This window comes from Chenopodium album, chromosome 18, assembly GCF_948465745.1.
Source record: "Chenopodium album chromosome 18, dcCheAlbu1.1, whole genome shotgun sequence".
NCBI lineage: Eukaryota > Viridiplantae > Streptophyta > Magnoliopsida > Caryophyllales > Amaranthaceae > Chenopodium > Chenopodium album.
The window spans coordinates 45,721,494-45,745,557 of record NC_137851.1 but is presented as its reverse complement, the minus strand read 5'-3'; the positions used below and the strand labels follow the sequence as shown (position 1 = coordinate 45,745,557).

The 24,064-nt window shown below is 40.4% G+C and overlaps 1 long non-coding RNA gene across 1 annotated transcript; it reads right to left on the bottom strand.

The window, feature by feature from the left end:
• Positions 1-10,695: 10,695 nt before the first annotated feature.
• Positions 10,696-23,592, bottom strand: LOC145590934 (uncharacterized). Its single transcript, XR_014102211.1, has 3 exons — positions 23,335-23,592; positions 11,758-11,829; positions 10,696-10,805 (listed from the first exon to the last, which is right to left on the bottom strand). It is a non-coding gene; the product is annotated as an uncharacterized LOC145590934 (long non-coding RNA).
• Positions 23,593-24,064: the final 472 nt, after the last annotated feature.

Genomic DNA, 24,064 nt, shown 5'->3' with positions numbered 1-24,064 from the left:
AACATCCTTGCCAAGATCAATAACCTCAAGAGATCCATTAGGTCTCCACATTGCTCTTACTCTTTGAGTTATGAACGAAGGTCTAACCGAAATGCCCAAACACTTCCCCATAAGAGTTAGTCTCCAAGGATGCCGAAGCTTATGAAGAGTTTCTTTGCCAAAGGAGATGGCCTTTGCTGAGACTAGTGGAGTAAAATACTCATCCTTATCCCATTCAGTTGATGTTATAACAATCTTCCTTGCTTAAGAAAACCATTGTGATGAAGACTTAACAGCTTCCCTGAACGAAAGCTTTTGAGCTTTTGGAGAGTTTAGAGCTTCAACAGAATTTCGATTCTGAGGAACAACAGCAGTATCTAACATAGGAGTGTCAACTTCTATGTTGTCATTTGTTAGAGAAGGATCAACTTGATTACAAGCTTGATCAACTTGATTACCAACTTGTTCATTTTGAGCTAAACCATCACCATCCAACATGTCAGAGTCATGTTTTTGTTGAGTGACCTCAACTGGTGGAAACTCCTTTAATTAAATCTAAAGAAAGAAAACTTGAAAAGAAAGGAAAGAAACAAGACAGGACAAAGGAAGAACCTATCAAGACTGAAACCTGAAAAAAGAAAAACAATTTGAGGAGAATAGCTAACTTAACTCAAACAAGAGTTCCCAAGGCCATCTTGCCTAAGAAAGATGAGAGTTCCTTGATGGCCCCTGAAAGAGAGAGAGAAAGCTAGAGAGAGAAAAGCGTACCTTTTTTTCATGTGCCATTGCCATACCCATGACTTTTCAACTTTTGCTTTGATCTTTGGCTAGAGTTTTATATTCATGTGCTTATTCGGAATTTCGGATCATACTTTTTACCAATATATAAAATAACATATGATGTTATGAAAAATATTTTTATACTAGTTTTTATGTATATTTATTAAATTAATTATTTAGACTTCTTAATAGTATATAATTGCAAATATTAATGGTCAAAGTTGTGCATTTTCATGTAGGGATGTCAATGGGGCTGGTCAAGTAATAGATCCGCCCCAATGGGACGGGAATAGATCCCGGTTTGGTTGGTGGTAGGGCGGAGATGGGGATAAAAACCATACCCACCATGGGTGATGGGACGGGGATGGATACTAGGTTGTACTCGCCCCGCCCGACCCTTCTCACTTCTTACCCACCCCACCCTCATCCCATACCCACATCTATATATTTAAAAAATAAAACTGTTTACTTTTATACTTTTTTATATTAAATTTATTATGTAAAATAAAGTAGTAAAGTACAATGTTAACAATTTTTTATTTTTTATTGTAAACTATGCTATGTAGTATTGTTGTATTTGGAGGCCGCAAATTCTTAACTACACACTTGTGCAGCTAAATATATGAACATATAGTAATTAAAATATAAACATATATGAACATATGGTAAATAAAAAATAAACATATGTTTTTTTTTTCCCTTTTTTATATCCTAACTTTCTCTCTCCTCTGTTTTCTTCTCAATTTGAAATTTTCTCTCTCCTAATTTATTTCTTTCTTACCTCACTTCCTTCAATCTTTAAACTTCTTTATCCTTCTACTTCGAATATTCTCCAATTTGTCATCTTCTTCATTGCAGTTGTGATTCTTGAAGGGTTTTTTTTTTTTTTTTTTTTTTTTTTTTTTTTTTTTTTTTTTTTTTTTTTTTGGTTTATAAATATGTGATTATGTGAATGTTATAAAATTGTTGAATTCTATTGCATTTGTGATTCCTAACCTACCATGTTATAGATCGATACTTAAAGAACCTAAAGGCTTAGCGCGGTCTAAAGAAAGAAAGAAAGGAGTGTAAGGATTTAGGTACCATATTGCGGAATTTCACGAATCATATTCGTTCGCACTTAAACAGGATTTACAAGCATAACATATAAAGAATCACATAATTCATACCTTTAACGCGTGATTTTCCACGAATGATTGACTGCAATGAAGAGAGAATAAGAGCCCCAAGTGTTGCTCCTCTACATAGTCCACGGGCAAGGATTGAACCTTCACTACTACTAGATAGTCGGACATGAAAACTTCTAACCACCTTCTACGAAAGGGGAGGAGAAAACTGGGTCACGAACAACCACGACCACCACTGTGCACCACACGCGTCATCGACGTTTACCAACGTGAGGAGAGGAGAGAGTGAGTGCGTTAGGCTTTAGGGTTTGGTTGCTTGCATATCAATTCTCAATTGACGTACTGCTTAAGTGTTATATGCAAACCGTAGGCAAGGCCTCTATTTATACATCACATGTAAAATTAGAGTCTAAATCAAGCTAAAATTACTCATCCCATATGGCCGACAATTAGTATTACATGCACCATGGTGCACCTAGAAATAGGTGCACCAGGCCCAATCCGTCGCCCAGCCTAGACGAACCTGTGCCCAACAGAAAGAAGCACTCGCCCAATAAAAAGAAGCCCCACCATTTTTTATTTGTTTCACCATTGAATTTTGATATTCTCTTTTTTCTTTGAAAATCTAAATTAAAACTTTCAACAACCATTTTTGATTTTAATATCTCCTCTTTTTTTTTTCTTTTTTTTTTTGGAAGATTATTTTTTGTTTCCCTCATTGACAGTTTTGATTTTCCCTTTTTTACCTTTAAATTACTAGAAGTTTTAAAATTTTCAACAATGGGGAAAACTCTACTTTCTCTATCCACTTTAATATAAAGCTTCTTGTATTTTGTTAAAAAAAATGGAGATTTGCTGATTTTTTTCTTTTTTTAATTTTTTTTTTTGGAGCTTTTTGACCAATTTTGGTGGATTGTGCAATAAAATTAGCAAATTTAATGTTACTCGTTCCATATCCATTATCTTCATATTTTTGTTCAAATATTTCCTGTTTGATGTTCATATACATTGTCTTTTATGTCCATATATATGTGCTATATATGGTTATGCTGATGTCAACAAAATATATATACATATATATATATATATATATATATATATATATATATATATATATATATATATATATATATATATATATATATATATATATATACATATGTGCTATATGAAGCAATAATTTGTGTATAAATTTTATCAAGTATTTTGGTATGAAATAATAATTTATTTGGATGTTGTGTATTTCTTTGTTTTGTTGTTTAATATTTATTTATAGACAACTACTGAACACCTTCAAGAAACTTCTGAACATCCTCCAGAAACTTCTGATAAGACACCAGAAGCAACACAAAAGCCCCCATAAACTTCTGATAAGCCCCTAGAATTTTCTCATAAGCCACCAAAAAACACTGAACCAACCTCAAAAACCTCTGAACCCCCTACAAAAACTTCTAAACCCCAATTACAAACCACTGAACACCCTTCAAAAACATTTTAACCACCTTCAAAAACCTCTAAACCCCAAGCACAAACCATTGAACACCCTACCAAAACCTCTGAACCCCCTACAAAAACTTCTAAACCCCAACCACAAACCACTGAACACCCTACAAAAACTTCTAAACCCCAACCACGAACCACTGAACACCCTACAAAAACCTCTGAACCCTGATAGGTCGTTGTACACCTATTAAAAATAAATTCCTTACAAAACCAACTAACAATGTAGTAGGGTAAGTAGGGTTGAATCCACAGAGAGATGACTATTTAACCTAATTTCTAAAAATTTGGTGAAACTAAACTATGTCACGAAATTCAGATAAAAAGATAGTTTAAATTAAAAATAAGAATAAAACAATAAATAAAAAGATCTAGGGTTATGGTTCACCATATTCATATCTCTAAATCTATCAAATATCAATAATAGTTAAATCAATCAATTATTTAGAGCAATTGCTAAGCCTGCGGTCGGGTCTTAACGCTCTCAATTCAACCTATGTAGTTCGGTCGCTAATATAATCAGAATTGCTAATTGTAGGTAAGCCTCTAAAAGTAAAATCTTTCGATTCAAACTTTTATTAACAATTATTACTCAAACAATTGATCAGGTTGCAGATTAACAATAAAACACTATCAATTAGAGAAATCAATCATCAAAATATCAATAATATTAATCAAGATTCATAATATAAACATGGATTCCCAAACCCTAGAAATTAAACTACTCAAACATGAAATAAATAATAAAAACTAAATCTAATAAAAAAAAGAACATAATTAAAGTGAAGAAATAAGATTACCTCTATAAATTAAAGTAACAAACTCAAGAACAAAATCATGGAGGAATCCATGGAATTGTCCATGAGAAACTAGGGCTAGAGAGAAAACTAAATGGAACGTAGGATAAAAAAAAAGATATCAAAGGCATAAGGGAAAATAATAATCCCTTGGAGTATTTATATTATCTGTAAACTAATATAAAGATAAATAAATAAAATAAAATAAGAAAAATAGTAATCACATAAGTCGTATTATGATTGGTCGACTAAGGCGACAAGTGGAATCATAGTCAAGGAAACTTGTGAAGGTGGGAAAACGAGGCCCATCACGAGCTGCCAGCCACGCCCAAACCAGCACCCGCTGGGTATCCATCGGCCAGACCAGTAGCTGCTCTGGCTGGGCGTATCGAGCTGCGGGCGCTGGTCGTTCGCTGGTTCGCTGGGCAGATTTGCAGTGGCTGTAACTTTTTTTCTAGAGATCGTATAAAGTCATGTGACCTATTGTTGGAAAGCTCTTCAAGTCTAGTTTTCAACGCAATTTGAATCGATTCAATCCAATGTGTATAACTCAAGTTATGATCAAAAGAGTGAGCAACAGTCACTTTTAATAATTTGCAAACTATCGTGTTGATTCGTTTCTAACTCGAATTCAATTCCGAAAGTTGCACAGCAACCCTTGTGAATGCCACATTCATTCCTCGTGCATATAATTCTCAACCTAAGCTTCCACAAACACATCCTTTTTTAAGCAACCTCGATTCATCGACTTTTCATCCTTTCATTGTCCGATTCTTCCAAAACCACTCCGAAAGCATCCAAATAGTTATAGAAACTACCTGAAATATTAAGAAAACACAAACGAAGCGTAATAGAGCACAAAATGGACAACTTATGCAATTGCGACCTAAAAAGCGACAAAAGACCTAAAAAACAACTATAAAACTAGCATAAGCGTGCCTATAAAACCTATAGAAATGTAATTCATCAAATTCCTCCAACTAAACCGTTGCTTGTCCTCAAGCAACACTAGACTCAAGACGGAGAAATAAGACAAATAGGACTTTTAGGGAACCAGAATAAGACCAACCTGACTCTCGAGCAAACAATCAAACCAAAGTTATTAAGACCAAAATTTAGCTCGGATACAAATAGAACCACTCAACATCATGATCCACAATTGAAACCAAACTTAGCCACAAACGATTTCCTAATCAAGCTAGTCTTCGCCGCACACCTGGTAGAATATAAATATTTGATGCAACAAAAGGGTAACTTAACGATAGCAAGAAATAACGTTCACTCAAGCACAAAACACACATGCCGACCAAAAGGACTTTATAAGCTTGTAATGGGGCTAAGGTAAAAGGGTAGGATAACATTTAGGAAAATGTGAGCGAGTAGCCAACTTGGGGAGCAATAACACAAACGCGACCAAATAATGATCTCTTCTCCAATTGACATTACCAACTTTCTCCAAACATAATAAAGAACCAAGATTGAAATCAACTGTACATCGTCATGAATAATTTTTTTCTTTCTTTTTTTCTTTTTCTTTGCCTTTTTTTTTCTAGTCTTTGCCTTTTTCAATGAAGTACATATAAACAAGCTTTTCTTTCTTTTTTTTTTATTTCTTTTTTTCTTTTTTTTTTCTTCACATCTTCAAGTAACACTTCTGAACTATAAATACAACTTTTTGTCAATCTTTATTCCACCATATTTTGCATAAATTGAAGCTTGATACACAAACAACGACACCACATCAATAAGCTCCCCAAGCTAGCTAGACTTGAGAATAGTAACCAATGGGGCTAAAGAGGCTTGTAATGTAGCTATATATCAATGAATGGGCAAGGCAACAACATGAATGAGAAAAATGGGAACAAATGTATCTAAATATCATCTGAAGGCTACCTAAAGAAAATGGCCTTTATCATATGCAGCATGTGTGAATCATAGTCAAATTATTAATAAATCTCAAGCCAAAGTCATTGAAATAACAAATTGCATCAATCACACAAACATAAAGTAAGGTGACCTAACAAGAGAATTGACTAGCTATACTTGATATGGGGCAACCAATCTTTCCACACACCATTCAATTGATTCACACAATGTCAAGCAGTCAGCAATGTATAGCACAGACTGACTGAATTTTAGAATTATAACTAAGATCAAAAGAAGCTCAAGTGAGTCAAACCAAATCCGCACACGGTTTGAAGTCAAAATATGAAAGGTAGACACAAGTATGCATAAAAAAATAAAAAATAAATAAAAAAATAACTTAAAAAAAAAACTAAGAAAGCAATACATTCTTTTTCGTTGTATGTAAACTCCCACTCCTAATGAATGGTACAAACCATACAACACCTACAAAGCAAAAGAACTAAACTAAACATAACTAACATGCACAAAGTGATGATGACAATCATCCTCCCCCAAGCTAAACATCACATTGTCCTCAATGTGAACAAAGAGGAATTAAAGCATAAATAAGGGAGAGGCACAACTCACAATGAGGTGGGTAAGCGAAGGGAGCGTCAAAGGTATAGACATACACCTCCACCACAATTGGTAGTACAGTTGTAATTGGGTAGCCGACATAGCCAAGGAACTTAGCTATGTTTGTACCTAGCAAAAGACGTCATCACTAGAACACATATTAGCATTATTATTTAAATAAAGAAAAATAATAATGAAATAAAAATAGGAAGTAGCAAAAAAATAAAAAGAAAATTGGGTTGCCTCCCAATAAGTGCTGGATTTTAAGGTCCCGCACGACCCTACTCAATTCGTCTATCGGAAGAATCCAATGCCTTAAGTAACTAATCATACGCCCCTGCAAACATATCATTGAGTACCACATATGGCTTGACTGCAAGCACACAAATCTTCACAAACAGGGGATTAAAAGAATAAAAAGAGAAAAGAGAAGAAAAATAAGAGGAAGAAAAATAAAAATAAAAAGAAAGGGAAAGAATTTACAACTTTTCTCTACTTGTTCCTTGGGCAATATAAACCTTTTAGAATGAACATCAAGGTCCACTTTGCCACCGTCATGCAATGGAGATACTCTGAGAAAGTTAAAAGAACATAGCATAGAGAATGAATTCTCAAGATCAAGACTCTCTACATACGGGGCATAAGGAGAAGGTAAGGTTGGCTCAACATCCATGATTTTATCATTAATCTCACTTTCTTTTAAAAGCTTGTCAACATAAGAGTCTTTAGCTTGAAGTTCTATAACTAATGGTTCCTCAACCACTAATTCATCACATAATGGCTCAGCATCCTCAAAAATATCACACATATCCACCTTGTTCTCATCCTGAACACCTATTAATTTATAAACGCTCTCTTGAAAATTTTCATTCTTAATCCACCCTTCATCATCATCATAAATGTATGGTAAGGAACTAGATTTTACAATAGAATGCACTTCATACTTGGGAGATGGATTTGGAACGTGCATGAAAGAGTTATTGTAAGAACAAGAAGAGGCATCGTGATCATATGAATTGCAATGGGGACAATAGCAAGGGGATGGAATATTGGTCAAATAAGTAAAGGAAGAGAAATTTTCTAGAGTTGGTTTAGCATACAATATCATTTCCCACTCATATATATCTCTAGCTAACAACACAATAAAATCCCAATCACAAGATTCTCCACTACATAATATAGACTCAATAATAAACCTAGTTTCTTCATTTAGACCCTCATAAATCACTAAGCACATATCCCACTCTTCAATTTCATGATTAGGACCAACAAAGTCACCAAGCCTATAATAATATCTCCAAAACACCTCATTCTCAAAAGAAAATAAATCCACAAAAGAGCAAGAGAAACCTGCATAAACAAGAGTTAGTAGAGAAAAAAAAAAAGAAAAAAAAATACACAGATTAGTCTCAACAAATAAGAAGCTAAATAAAATTAAGCCGTCTCCCCGGCAATGGCGCCAAAATTTGATAGCTTGTCGTACACCTGTCAAAAATAAATTCCTAACAAAACCAACTAACAATGTAGTAGGGTAAGTAGGGTCGAATCCACAGATAGATAACTATTTAATCTAACTTTTAAGAATTTGGTGAAACTAAACTATGTCACGAAATTCAGATAAAAAAAATAGTCTAAATTAAAAATAAGAATAAAACAATCAATAAAAAGATCTTGGGTTATGGTTCACCATATTTATATCTCTAAATCTATCAGATGTCAATAACAATTCAATCAATCAATCATCTAGAGCAATTATTGCTAAGCCTATGGTCGGGTGTTAACGCTCTCAATTCAACATATGTAGTTTGGTCGCTAACATAATCAGAATTGCTAATTGTAGGTAAGCCTCTAAAAGTAAGATCTTTCGATTCAAACTTTTATTAATAATAATTAATCAAATAATTGATCAGGTTGCAAGATTAACAATAAAACACTATCAATTAGAGAAATCAATCATCAAAATATCAATAATATCAATCAAGATTCATAATATAAATATGGATTCCAAAACCCTAGAAATTAAACTACTCAAACATGAAATAAATAATAAAAACTAAATCTAATAAAGAAAACATAATTAAAGTAAAGAAATAAGATTACCTCTATAAATTAAAGTAACAAACTCAAGAACAAAACCATGGAGGAATCAATGGAATAATTGTCCATGAGAAACTAGGGCTAGAGAGAAAACAAAAAGGAACGTAGAATCAAAAAAAAAAAAAAAGATATCAAAGGCATAAGGGAAAATAATAATTCCTTGGGGTATTTATATTACCCTAAAACTAATCTAAAGATAAATAAATAAAATAAAATAAGAAAAATAACAATCACATAAGTCGTATTATGATTGGTCGACTAAGGCGACAAGTGGAATCGTAGTCAAGGGCGAAGGGACGGGGGGGCTGGTGGAGGCCCAGCCTCCCCGGCCCAAATTTTTGGCCATGTTTCATAACTCTTGGCCCCCCTTAAAATTGTTATATATAGTATTAAAGACATATATAATATAATAAATAACGCTTGTCATGTTGGTTGGGTAATGATCCTTTTTCCCAAGAAAGCTGGGTTTGTATCCCATCACTTACTTGTTTTTTTAAATGAAGCTTCTTATTCAACGTGGGCTTTGATTTGATTTATTGAATGGACCATTAAATCAAATTTTAGGGTTATATGGTACTTAATTTGATAATTGTTGAATCTTTGATTGACAATTTTTCTACTATGAAAAATCATATAGTACGATTCAACTAATTTTTTTTTGTAACAATAAAATACTAGTACATTTTAATTTTTTTCCATCAATCTGTTGTTTAACAAGTCCGGCCCCCAGGACTTAAAAATCCTGGTTTCGCCCCTAATCGTAGTCAAGGAAGCTTTCGAAGGTGGGAAAATGAGGCCCATCACGAGCTGCCAGCCATGTCCAAATCAGCGGCCGCTGGGTATCCATCGGCCATACCAGTAATTGCTCGTGGCTGGGTGTATCGAGCTGCGGGCGCTGGTCATTCGCTGGTTCGTAGGGAATATTTGCAGAGGTTGTAACTTTTGTTCTAGAGATTTTATAAATTCATGTGACCTATCATTGGAAAGCTCTTCACGTCTAGTTTCCAACGCATTTTGAATCGCTTCAATCCAATGTGTAGAACTCAAGTTATGATCAAAAGAGTGAACAACAGTCACTTTTAATAATTTGCGAACTATCGTGTTGCTTCGTTTCTAACTTGAATTCAATTCCGAAAGTTGCATAGCAACCCTTGTGAATGCCATATTCATTCCTCATGCATATAAATCTCAACCTATGCTTCCACAAAAATATATCCTTCTTTAAGCAACCTCGATTCATCGACTTTTCATCCACTACTAGAAAAATGGTCTTTAGTATCAGAAATAAAGCGATACTGAAGGGCTGATTTCCGATACTCTTCTGATACTAGTACCTCCGTGGCTAATGTGTTGGTGTCAGATTTTTAATCCGATACTAAAAAGGCGTGCCTATAGTATCGGAAAAATCAATAGTATCGGATAACTAGTAACAGAATTTCTGATACAATTATCTGTTCTTGTAGTATCAAAATTGTTCAGTTACTAAATACATACTATGGTATCGAAACTAATTGATACAAAAGAGTAGGTCTTTAGTATCAGATTGGTTTCCGATACTAAACTACCCTTGTAGTGTCTGAAATTATTGATACTATAATTATTACTGATTTTGGAAAAACCCTTTAGTATCAAAAATTTCCGATACTAAAGATATACTTTAATACCACAAAAGTACTCTAATACTTGAATGTACACATATATGAGACTCTTTAATTTCAAATTCTATAGTATGCAACTAATTATTTATAAAATACTTCACAATTAAATATATAATACAAATACTTGTACAAAAGAATTTTTATTTTATATATATCTCATTATGTAGCTCTAGATTTAGTACAAAAAACTAAAGTATATGCTTGTAATACAAAGTGCATTTTACATTCTCTCAAAAAAAAAAGGTGCATTTTACATCACCGCCACCCCATAAACTATCGTACTAATTGATATCATAGCATAATGTTTTCTTAACAAAAGTATAAAACAGCTACTTGATCTCCAAAGAGCTATACACTTGCATCAACAACCTTCAAACTTGGGCATTCTAGATCATCACAAAGTTTAAGCTGTGTAGAAGGGGAAAACAAAAATCATCACATATAAGAGCCTCCAACAACATCATTAACATCATACAACAAAGGGATTAAATACTACAACTGTTTTGAACTCATATATCCATCTATTCTATCTAAGAGCTAAAACTAATACTTGTAGAAAAAACACATGCAAATTTCTCTTTAAAATTGACATAATAACTTGATGAATTACACTTATTTACAAGTTTAATAAAATTGAAAATATAATCACATGGAAAAAACGACACACATAGTTTCAAACTAATATTACAACAACAATAATGATGAAGAAATGAATTACTAATACAAGTATCATAACCACCAACGCATCAATGGTCACTTGTTTAAACTCGAAAATGAGCAGAGGAAAGTGTGAACTGAGCACTACAAGTCAACTAGCATTATTACTAAACATCATAAATAGAATTGAACACTAACATTATAGTTTCAATCAACATTCATAATCATTTAAAAGTTCAGATACCCACATCCAACATACAAATATATATATAACAATCAAATCAGATTATAAAAAGTACTAGATTTTCTGAACTAATGCTCATTTCATTTCACATCCAGATAATATCACAACAAGAAGGATGATGATGATAATAAAACATACTATTGTACCAATTAAATTAAAAACCGAAAGCGAAACTTACAGACAACAATAACGAGCAATATCAATATGATAGAAGTACCTTGATGATTTGACAATCCATTTTACAATCCTAATCACTAAAATCATGCTAAAAAGACCAAATTCATCATACATTTGACAATCCTAATCACCTACAATTCAACATAAACAACCCAATTACATTAATCCCATAAAAATTGGCAAACGAATGAATTCAGGGACAAATTGGACAACAGTTAAACATACATTAAAAATCCTAAAGCACAATTAAAAAAAATTACCCGGATTTTACAGAAAGTGAGAGCTTTGATTTGGTTTGAGACCGTCACCCTCGCAGAGCATTCTTCCCAGATCTGAACCAAAAAAATAAAAAATAAAAAAGACCAACTGTTTGGGTCCAATTTAATCCAATTGGGCCTAGTCATTAAATGATCCAATTAAAAGCCCAAGGTCAAGGTTCAACTCTCCAATTGTGCTAAAGTCAAGATTAGTCAACAAGGCAAGTCAATTGGGCCAAGGCCCACTTCTCCCATATATGCAAAGGTATAAAAGCCATCAATATCTCATTTGTACATTCATTCACACAAAGCCTCAAGCAATTAATTCTCTTGCATAGCTTTTTCTCTCTACACATTGTACTGACTTTAGCATCGGAGGGGCCTTCCTCGGCAACACCCCCGAGGCCAGTTTACGTGTGTTTGCTGTGCAGGAAACCCTCGGCCCAACATCACTTGGACCGAGCCCAGTCTTCACCACTTCATAGGACCTTCGGCAAGGTCCCATTGTTTTTACCCGAAACAATTTGGCGCCGTCTGTGGGGAAGACTTTCAAAAAAATCTTTAACCAATTTCAATCGTTCTACCTCAATCTTAGTTCCAATGGCTAAGAATCGCAAGAACAAGAGTAACGGTGCTCCTCCTTTGAGAAAACGCCGAAAGTCACTAGGAGGGGGTCCCTTAGAACGCCCCACTCCTAGTCCATCTCCTCCTCGAGATATGAGCCCCTCCGCGGGACCCGACTCTCATGAGGAGCCTAGGGAGAGATCCGAATCTCCTATCATCCAGTCCAATCATCCACCGAGTCCACCTCGGTCAAATGAGGACAACCGGTCCACTCAAAGGACCCAATCTCATGCCCGGAGTCAATCCCGGAGCATTCACACCCATTCTCGCTCTCAGCCGAGGACACCCTTGACGGGGCCCAACTCGGAGGAGGTGGTGAGAGCTATAGCGGTCCTCATGGAAGCCATGAAGGCCCAAAATATGTCGCCTCAACGCGACCGAACCCCTCTGCAAACCAGGAATCAGCGGAGGAACCTCGGCCAAGAGGGGGGGAAACCCTCCTCTTTCAAGGAGCTCGGCGAATGGGAGGAGGACACCTGGAGAACCGAGAGGGAGAGAAACAGGAACTCTCACTTCTTCAGGGAGCCTTCCACTCAGCTCACTACGAGTAGAGCCCATAAAAGCAGCAGTTCTGCCTCTCGGCCAGAAACTGTTCGCCGAAGCATTCACGACCGTCTCGGCGATAGGGAACGGAGCGTGCACAGCCGCCTCTCCTATCCTGTAGCCGAGGCCCAGACCTCCCAGCCAGGGACGAAAACCACTTCTACCTCTCTGAGAGGGCGGAGCGCGGTCCCTTCGGCTGGGAATAAGGGCAAGGCCGTGATGCTGCCTTCTAGTTCTCCATTCGAGCAGTGGATACTGGAAGCCCATGTGCCGACGGTTAAAATCCCGTCGCACATTACTTATGATGGAACTTCGGATCCGAAGGACCACATTGCCTCATACGAGGCTCACATGCACCTTTGCCCCAGGTCCGAAGCGACTTGGTGAAAATATTTTCCTACCACTCTCAAAGGGGTCGCGCAAGCGTGGATCTCCAAGGGAGTGAAAGAAGGCTCAATCACCGGGTGGGACGATTTGTCCTCCAAATTTAAGAGCAAGTTTTCTACGGCAAATCGCCGGGAGAAGACTACTGCAGAGCTTATGGGTCTGCAGCACGGGGAGGCCGAAAGCCTCCGAGACTATCTGACTCACTTCAGCAACGAGTTATCCAGCATTTCTCAGCTGGACCAAGGGCTGGAATTTTTCGCCCTTCAGACCGTTCTCAGACTTCATGGTCATGAATTCACCCAGGACCTTGGAGGAGGCACTGAATGCTTCGGATAAGTTCATCCGAGCTGAAGAGTGGAACAAAACAAAAACCCAACCTCAATCTGGGGGAGGGAAACAAAAACAAGCACCCTCGTCTGAAGGCCAAGGCCAGAAGGCAAAGGGAAAGGCGAAAGCCTCGGAACAATCTTCGGCCAACGAGTCGAAGAAAGAAAAATCTGCTCCTTTTGCGGGCATATACGAATCTTACACTCCGCTCTCTCTTCCGCGCGCTAAGATTTACAGCGTGACGAAGGAGGAGCAAAGTTACAGTAAGCCGAGACCACTCCCAGAGTGGTATCAGCGGAAAAATAAGAATCAGTGGTGTGAGTTCCACGAATCACCGGGACACAACACTGAGGAATGTATCCAGCTGAAGGACCAAATTGAGGATATGGTCCGGAAGGGGTACTTGAAAAAATATATTGCGGATCACCGCGAGAAAAAAGAGGTCGAGAAGTCCGAAAAAGACTCTCGGCAAGAAATTGACTTCCCCCGAAAGAACAGCAAAACTGTGGAAGGAAAATTCCCTCCAATCCATGTTATTTCGGGAGGAGCATGCTCTCGGAGGGAGCACAAGCGTCACCTCAGGGCTCTGACCCATCAGGTGAACCATGCTGACATTCAGCCACCCCAGTCACCGGTGCCGAACATGACGTTCACAGCCGCTGACTGTCGGGGGGTGACGTACCCTCACGAGGACCCGTTGGTGATCATCGCCACGGTGGCTAACCATGACGTCAGCAAAGTTCTAATTGACGGTGATAGCGGAGCAAATATTTTGTTCTGAAAGGCCTACAATCAAATCAAGCTGAAGCCCAAGCACCTCACGCCGGTATCTTACCCAGTATCCGGATTTAATGGGGCTTCAACTTATCCTGATGGGAAGGTTCTGCTTCCTGTCACCATCGGCTGCGATGAAGCAGTTAGGAACGTCATGACTGAATTTTTGGTCATCGACGCGCCTTCAGTGTACAACGTGATTTTGGGGAGACCCATAATTCACGAGATCCAAGGGGTTGTCTCAACTTATTATCAGCTGATGATCTATGTTTCAGACGCCGGCTTCCCCGAAAGGATCCAGGGCAGCCAAAAGGAGGCCCGAAGGTGCAACTACCTCAAGCCATCCACTAGCCGCCCGGGCGACGACGATGAGGATGAAGAGGAGAAAGAAAAAGAAAGAGAGCCGAGCACAAAAAAGCCGAAAGTTCTAAGTGCTTCGGCCCAAGGTTCTGTGCCCAAAGAAAAAGGGCCAGAAGAAGAAAAGGCTAACTCTTCATCTGAGCCGAAAGACTCAGAGAGCTAGCCGAAGAAGAAAAGGTCTGGGACGCCTGCTGATATAGACAGCAGGCTAGATTGTGAAGAGTCCAACCCATCAACAATGGACCTTGACCAGCAGACTGAAACGGTTGAGTTGACCGAAGGAGATGCTGAGAAATGTGTAACAATCGGGATGGACCTCGATCCGAGCACCCGTTGTGAACTTATTCAACTCCTTCGGGACAACAGAGATGTGTTTGCTTTCTCGGCAGCTGATATGCCTGGGATAAGTCCAGACCTCATCTCCCATAAGCTTAACGTCGACCCAACGTGTCGGCCAGTTAAGCAAAAGAAGCGGAATTACTCCGCAAATAAGAACCGAGACATCGCAGCCGAGGTCAAAAAGTTGCTGGAGGCAGGCTTCATCGAGCCCTGTCAATATCCAGAATGGCTGACAAATGTGGTGATGGTTCAGAAGGCCAATGGTACCTGGAGAATGTGCGTTGACTTCACGGACCTAAATAAGGCTTGTCCGAAGGATTTCTATCCCTTGTCGAGGATCGATCAGCTAGTCGACTCAACGAGTGGCCATGACTTGCTTAGTTTCATGGACGCATTCTGGGGTATCATCAGATCTTCATGCACCCCGATGACCGAGCAAAGACGCCATTCGTCACGAATGCCGGGGTGTACAATTATAAAATGATGCCCTTCGGATTGAAAAATGCGGGGGCAACTTATCAAAGGCTGGTGGATCAAGTTTTTACCGATCAAAAAGGCCGAAACATGGAAGTTTATGTTGATGATTCAATCGTCAAAAGCAAAAAATCTGATGACCATGTTAAGGACCTGGCTGAAACCTTCGCCACCTTAAGGAAACATCAAATGAAGCTGAATCCGAAGAAGTGTGTCTTCGGCGTGAAGTCAGGGAAATTCCTTGGGTTCATGGTTAGTAAGAGGGGGATTGATCCCAATCCCTCCAAAGTCAAAGCAGCGCTCGATCTTCCTGAGCCGAAAACAAAGAGGGACGTTCAGCGGCTCACCGGAAGAATGGCAGCCCTCTCGAGGTTCATTTCCAGAGCTTCGGACAAGGGGTTACCTTTCTTCAAAGCCTTGAAACTCCCAAAAACAAAAGAGCTCGTTTGGGAAGGAGAGCAAAAAGAAGCCTCAAGCAGCTTCGGGAGCACCTGGCTCAACTCCCAACACTGGCTAGCCCAGTAGAGGGAGAAACTTTGTATCTGTACGTGGCTGTCAGCCGAGCCACCATCAGTGCAGTGCTACTGAGGGAAGAAAATAAAATTCAGCAACCGATCTACTTCGTCAGTCACACTCTAACGGATACCGAGACTCGCTACCCTCTACTCGAGAAAGTTGCCTTTGCAGTAGTGGTAGCTTCTCGGAAGTTGAGGCCCTACTTTGATTGCCATCAGATAGTGGTTTTGACTGATCAGCCGCTGGAGAAAGTTCTCGGCAAAGTTGAAAAATCTGGTAGGTTGGCCAAGTGGGCTTTCGAGCTCACCGAATTTAGCATCAGCTACCAGTCGAGAGCAACCATCAAGGCTCAGGCTCTAGCGGACTTCCTGGCCGAGTGCTCGTACCAGGAGACGCTAGACGATGAAAAGAAAATCTGGACCGTTTTTACGGATGGATCCTCCACCGTAAATGGTTCGGGGGCAGGGGTAGTGATAACCTCTCCCGAAGGCAAATCCTTTGAGTATGCACTCAAATTGTCTTTCAAGGCTTCAAACAACGAAGCTGAATATGAGGCAGCAATCGCTGGCCTAGAATTGTGCATCTCTCTGGAAGCCGAGCATGTCTGCCTGAAAACAGACTCTCAGCTAGTTGCATATCAGATCGGTGGCAGCTACGAGGCCAAAGAGCCCTCCATGATAGCCTACCTTGCCAAGATCAAGTCAGTTATTGCAAAGCTGAGAACTTTTAAAGTTCAGCTGATCCCAAGGGGTCAGAATGCTCAAGCCAACGCACTCTCCAAACTTGCCAGTTCAACTCTCACTGAGCTGAACAGATCTGTATATGTGGAAGTGCGCCGAGAAAGAAGTGTCGACGAAGCACCTGAAGTGTGTTGCGCTGACCCAAAACCCAGCTGGATGGACCCACACTGAAGAGAACTAGCTCAAGGTTCATCGTCTTCAGGGGAGAGCTTCTGAAAAAGTCCTTCTCAGCCCCATTGCTGAAATGCGTGGGTCCAACAGATGCAGATTACATCCTTCGGGAGATTCACCTCGGCATCTATGGAAACCACATTGGGGGAAGGACCTTAGCCCACAAGGCATTGAGGGCCAGATATTACTGGCCCACCATGATCTCAGATGCTAAGGAGCTGGTCCGAAAATGCGAAAAATGTCAAAAATTTGCACCAGTCATCCATCAGCCAGCTAGAGACCTTCAGCCGATCCTTAATCCACTTCCATTCGCCCAATGGGGGCTGGATATTTTAGGACCCTTTCCAGATGCACCTTACCAAAAAAGATGGTTGATAGTAGGCATCGACTATTTCAGCAAATGGATTGAGGCTGAAGCGGCTTCGAATATCACAGAGCAAATTGTCAGGAAATTTATCTGGCAGAACATTATCACTTGCTTCGGTATTCCGAAGGTTTTTGTCTTCGATCATGGGAGGCAATTTGATAATTTACCGCTGAGGCGGTACACAGATCAGTTCGGCATCAAATTGGCATATTCAGCAGTGTGTCATCCACAAAGTAATGGCCAAGCCGAAGCCGCGAATAAACAAATCCTCAATGCTTTGAAGAAAAGGGTTGAAGATCAAAAGTCCAAGTGGATAGAGGAACTTCCAGGAACCCTCTGGTCACTTCGGACAACTGAAAAAGAGGCAACGGGCTATTCACCTTTTGAGCTGGTGTATGGTGCCGAAGCCGTTCTTCCAGTGGAAATCGGCTCTGAAAGTTTACGAGTGCACCACTTCTCGGCTGAGAATGAGCAACTTATGAAGGAATCCATCGATTTCCTCGATGAAGTAAGAGACTCAGCCCGAGACAGAATGGCTGCTTATAAGCAGAGAATCAACAAATTTTACAACCGAAGGGTCCATGCAAGGCCTCTCAAAATTGGAGACCTTGTCCTTTGGAATGCTGTTGTAGTTCAGAAAGGCCGAATCCATGGGAAACTCTCAGCTGCATGGGAGGGACCCTATGAAATTTATGATGAGCTTCAGCCAGGGACATACCGACTTCGTTAGTTAGATGGAACTGAGCTGAAAAATCACTGGAATGCTGATGTGCTTAAGAAATATCATGTGTAAACCCTTCGGGGCAGAACAATCTTTGTAAGTACATTTTGAATTATTAATGAAAGGTCTCGGAGCCACCATTTCTATAATTATTTGCAACTTTTTATTCTTTCAAGTTTTCTTTATTCTATCTACTCTTTAGGGGTTTTTTTATTCAGCCTTGTCTGAAACCTTCGCCTTCGGGTAACAGGGTTTCAGATTGCTGACAAACTCGTCTTTTTAAAGAACTCTGGTCTTTCAGCTGAGGTTAAACTTCAGTAAGACTTGTTCTCCAAAGACATGAGTCCATGGACAAGTCTGGGATATTGCCTTAACTGAGCCATGTATCCCAAAAAGCCATTATCTGAAACATTGCCTTCAGTTGGCCTTGTGTTTCAGATATCCATTTTTAAAGATAGACATAAAATCAAGGATACCAGCAACTATTAGAAATTTTTTATTCAGCTTCGTCTGAAAAGTTAAAGAAACCCAACTCAGTAATCCAAAGATTTGAGTCTTCAGATTACTGGGGGGGCAAGAAGCACTATCAGTGCAAGTTTATCTTCAGCAGAATTCTTCAAGCTTAAAGCTTTGTACTTAGCAAATTTTTGCGAAATTTCTCAAGTTAAGAAACAGTAAAGCATTCAAAATAAGACAAAGCAATTGAAGAAAATGCATCAGATTAATGAGAGAAATACTCAGAAAATGAGCTACAAGTCCAAATGTTCTAAGGGCATAATAAAGTATCGGCAGCCGCCCACAAGCGGAAAATTACAGCTGCCGAGGTACATACAAAAACAGATAAAGCAGTTTGTACATCAAGGCAAGCTGAAGTAAAAAACAAGGCAAAAAATTCAGAAGCAGCAAGTCTAAACTTGAGCGCACGATGAACCGCAAGATTCTAAAGACGACTGCCCGAGTTCCTATGCTTCAGCCCGAGGATTAGACTGATCAGCATTACTGGGTCCCATTGCGGCCTCAGTCCCAGCAGCGGAAGAAGCAGGCTTTGCACTCTGCTGAGCCTCCCTTTCTCTTTGTTCAGCCTCCATCTCCCTTCTTTCAGCTTCTTCTTCGGCTTCTTCAGCCTCAAGGATTTCAGCTTCAATTGGAGTTGGATACTGCATGTGAGGGTCTTCGGGATCCTGGATCCATTCAGCACATTTGGACCAGTCCAGCTTCGGCTCAGCATGTAGGCAGACTCTTCGGCACACTCTTACCCCGTTCTTGAAACCCATGTCGTATTCTTCCTGGGTGTAGATACGGACCTTGAGTAGGGCCTCAGCATCAGCCAACCTCTTCTTTGTCTCCTCCAAGTCTTTCTTGGATTTGTTCAGCTCGTCAGCAAGCTTGGAGGAGGAGTCTTTCTGCTCGTTTAGCTCTTGCTGAACTTCGGAAGCTTCAGTCTTTACTTAGGTCAGTTCATCATTTTTGACCCTCAGTTGATCCTCAGCCTCTTGGAGCTTCACTCTCTGAGCTTCAGCAGCAGTAGCAGCTTCTGAGAGTTGGACATTTTGAGCTTGGAGCGCCTCTTCAGCAGCCATTCTACTGGCTTCAAGAGCTTCTAGCTTTTGTTGCACTTCAGCTTGTGCAGCAGCTCCTTCTCTGATTCTTCTCTCAATAGCAGCTTTGAACTTGGAGATGTCCACTCCCATGTGCTTCTAAAGGAATTTCTCCCCTTCTATCAGTGGGGGAAAAACTTCCTTCTCCATAGCAGCGCAGAAGGTCTGAAGGGCTTCAACAACTTTTTTCTCATATTCTTCGCCCTTCTGCTGCTTCTCTTCAGCTGCTGCCTGCTTCAGCATAGTAAGCTTCAGCTCCTCATCTGCCACCTTCTTCTCATACTCGACAGCGTCAACCCTATCTTGTAGGGAATCTATCAGCTCTACAGTGAGAGTCTGATTGTGCACAAACTGGAAACAGAGGCACAAGTCAGTTTTAAAAAAAAAACTGAACTGAAGAGCTGAATTGAAAAATAAAGGCAAGGAAGGAAATTTACCTACATCATCAGCAGTTGATTAGACCTTGTTGGGTCTGGAACTGATCTTCTGGACTCGCCCATCCCAGCATTGGCCTTCAGCGACCAGATCCTCGCCCTATCTACTTCGGACAGGCCAGCAAAATTGCCAAAGTAGGCTGCAGCACCTTCTCGGTTCTGGCCCCATATGAGATCCCAGATGTGATCTGGAATAGGAATGCGGGGGGCCGAGAAACCCAATTCTCCATACTGCAGCGTCTGGAATGAAGGAAAGGAAGACGATGGAGCTTCCTGAGCCTTGGATGGCTCAGCTTCTTCTTGAACTTCTTCCTCCTTCTTCTCAGCAGAGTCAATGATTATGACCTCTGCTTCTTCTTCAGGGGTGAGGACGAAAGCCTCAACCTCTCTCGCAATATCAGCTGTGAAACCCTCAGCATCGGGCTTCACAGCATCTTCAGCATTGTGCTCAGCAGCACTCTCTTGAACTTCCTCCTCTTAGACCCCTCCCTTTGGATCGGGAGTTTTCTGATCCACCTCCATCTCAAGAGGTGGTGAAGGGGTCTTCGGCGGAGACAAGGGTGGTGGCTGGGGAACCCTCGGCGATACACCGCCTTCCTCGGGTTCCCTGATGTTGACGCCGATGGGCCTCGGCCTCGTCTGAAAGTCATGAGGGCCAATGATGGCCATTCTTCGTCTTCGTTTGAGAAGAGGTTGCTCGTCCATGTCTGATTCTTCAGATTCTTCTTGGATTTGGTCTTCGAGACGAGCAGGGGCTTTCCCTTCTCTCTGTCTCTTGCTCTCTTCAGACTGCAAAAGACAGGGGGGCAGGAAGAATGTGAGGTTAAAAAAAAAAAAAAAAGAGAGAAAAACTGAAAAGCTAAGTCTAAAAACTCACCGAGGTCTTCAGCAAAGCCTCGTCTTCTTCAGCTGCCCTGGCCGCTACTTCTTCTTCAGTAGCCCTGGAGGACCCTTCTCCTCCTTCACAAGCTTCAATCACCCGTGCAACCTCTTCGGCTGTACGGGCAGCTTCAGCTTCTTCATCTAACAACTGAAGCCAGGGATCTCTCTTCTTCCACCAAGGCTTTTGCTTCTGATACAGAGCAACAACCTCAATTTAGAGATGGGAATGATCTAGGTGAACTTCCCTGTGCTTCGGATCGGTGATAGAAGGGGCCCGATCAATTATGACTCTTTCTCGGTTGACGCCGAGACGATTGTAGTCAATGCCGACGTTAGTCTCGTTTCGCTCTGAGTATAAGAAAAAAGGAACAAAGATCAGTTCAGCAAAATAGAAGATGTTGGATTGGCTCAGCAGAAAAGTGCGAAGCAAAAACAGAGAAAAATAAATAATAAAGGCCTCGGCCCCAGCCGAAGAAACTTACGATCCCTAAACTTTCGGCTGAGGCCGACAACTGCTAACATGTTCTCTTGGAAAACGTAATGTGTATCCGGGAGCCAAGTCTCCGGGATATACTTCATTCGGCCGCCGCCCCTAGGGTTCAGCATTTTGCGGAAGATATGCTGCTGATTAAGGTTCAGATCTGGGCCGTTGTCTTCGGGAGGGCCCAGACTTCCCATTTCAGGATCAGGCTCAGCTTGATACCTGGGAGCGCTGAAGACGTAAGGGTGGTTAGGATCTGTGGGTGCCCTAACCCAAATCCATTGACCTCTCCATTCCTTGTCTGAAGAGTCGTTCGGCCACATCGTTAAATACTGGGGCCGGGACTCAATCCGATACCACCCAGGACCATGATCTCCGTGCCCACTTTGAGTGTTTGGCACTAGCCGATGGAGCTTTTTGAAGCAGTGCAGGTTCGACACATATCTGAAGAACTTACAGACCCACAAATACGTCATCACCCTTCGGATGCTGACAGGAGTTAGCTGGCACAGGGAAACGTTATAGTGGATCAGCAAGTCTCAGACGAATACGTCTAGAGGGAACCTCAGCCCATACTGAAGTTGTCTTGTGTACACCCCCACATATCCCGGGGGTGGACGATGGATTCTATCAGATGCCACAGGCATTCGGCACCAATACCCATCAGCTTCAAGGATGTCGTAATGCAATTCAATTTGCTCGGCAAATCGATATTCTTCAGCATTCCCTACCCACCACGGGTAGGGGCAGTTCTTTATAATGGAAAAAGCTACTTCGGCATCCTCTCACTCTGTAAATCCGGGGAGGATATCCCACAGGTTGGCGGGGACTTCTTCGTCCCGCCCAGAAATACTTGGCCCCTCCGATCCCTCAGGAGGCGCCGATGAAATTGGGTCGCCCTAATTCCTTTAGCAGGGTCAAGCCCTACTCTTTGTCCATTCCAAGTCCCAGTCCTGTTCCTGGGATCGGGAATTTGCCTTGCCCTTCTTGGAGCACGGGCCCTACCTCTAACTCCTCTCGCCATTGTCGAGTTTCGAAGAAAAAGTCGAAAAAAGGGGAAAAAGTTCGAATTCGAAGAAAAATAAACTAAAATCAAAGGAAATTACCTTAATCTGAAGCGGAATTTGCCGATCTACAAGTTGGTAATGACGAATTTCAGTTTCTAAGCTTAATGCTCGGGGAATTTGCGAAGTTTTAATGCGGGTTCTTGGGTTTTCTCGAGAGCTTTGGGTGCGTGTTTGTGAAGAAGTGAGGAGAGATAGTGCGCCTCTTTGATTATATTTCCAGAAATGGGAATTCTAGGAGTCCGCGCTTTAATTTCTCTTAAATACCTCACTAAGTAACCGTTAAACACATGTTCCCATGATCAACCGCCCATTATCCGTCCAACTTCCACAATTATCCATCCAACCGCCGTTATTTCATTAATTGCGGTTTAAATTCAAATTTTTGGATTAATTACATCACTTACTTCCCTCCTTTTTTCTGGTTAATTAAACCCGACCCGTCATACTTCAAAATCGGGTCTGGAGGCAAGTTGTTTGGGTCCAATTTAATCCAATTGGGCCTAGCAATTAATTCTCTTGCATAGCTTTCTCTCTCTACACATTGTATTGACTTTAGCATCGGAGGGGCCTTCCTCGGCAACACCCCCGAGGCCAGTTTACGTGTGTTTGCTGTGCAGGAAACCCTCGGCCCAACATCACTTGGACCGAGCCCAGTCTTCACCACTTCATAGGACCTTCGGCAAGGTCCCATTGTTTTTACTCGAAACACCAACTAAGATCTAAATTTTTCAAATGTAATCAACATTAAAAGATGGGTATTTGAAGAAACTCATACCCAAGAAAAATAAATCAAAACCCAAAAAATCGAAGAGAAAATGAGAGACGAGGCGACACCAACGAATTGAAGCCAAAGAACGAAACAATTTTTTCGCCATTAAGACAACAATAAACATGGCAGATTGATCGAATTAACAGAGGAAGGTGATTAGATCAAAGATATATAGGGAATAACAATGGCAAAAACCCTAGAAAACGATTGATAAGGTAAAAGGGGGCTAGAGGAAAGAGAACGAAAAGAAAATGCGAGAGAGAATTTGTGAACAACGGTGGTTGTGGATGAGGTTGCGGCTGCGGTGGTGGTTGTAGATGTGGTTGCCTTCATTTTTGAGGAGAGAGAGAAGAGAGGTGAGAGATGGCTTGAGGAGGAGTGAGGGATGGAGAACCAGGGTTTCATTTTACCGAGGTGAAATTTTAGAATGAAATGTTTCAAAATTTTCCTAAAATTTCAATGTACCGCCAACGCCAAGTAGTATATTTTTTCATTAAATGTACTAACGACTTTAGTATCGGAATAATTCGTTACCATAGGTCTCTATTTATAACAGAATTAATTTCGATAGTAAAAAAACCTATTAGTGTCGGAATGATTCTGATACTACATTGTCATTAGTATCTGATAAAAAAATTTTCGACACTATAGTAAAGTTTAATATTGAGGTTGAGTCAAAACCCAAGAAATAGTATCAGAAAAAAAACATCCGATACTAAAGAATCTTTTAGTATCG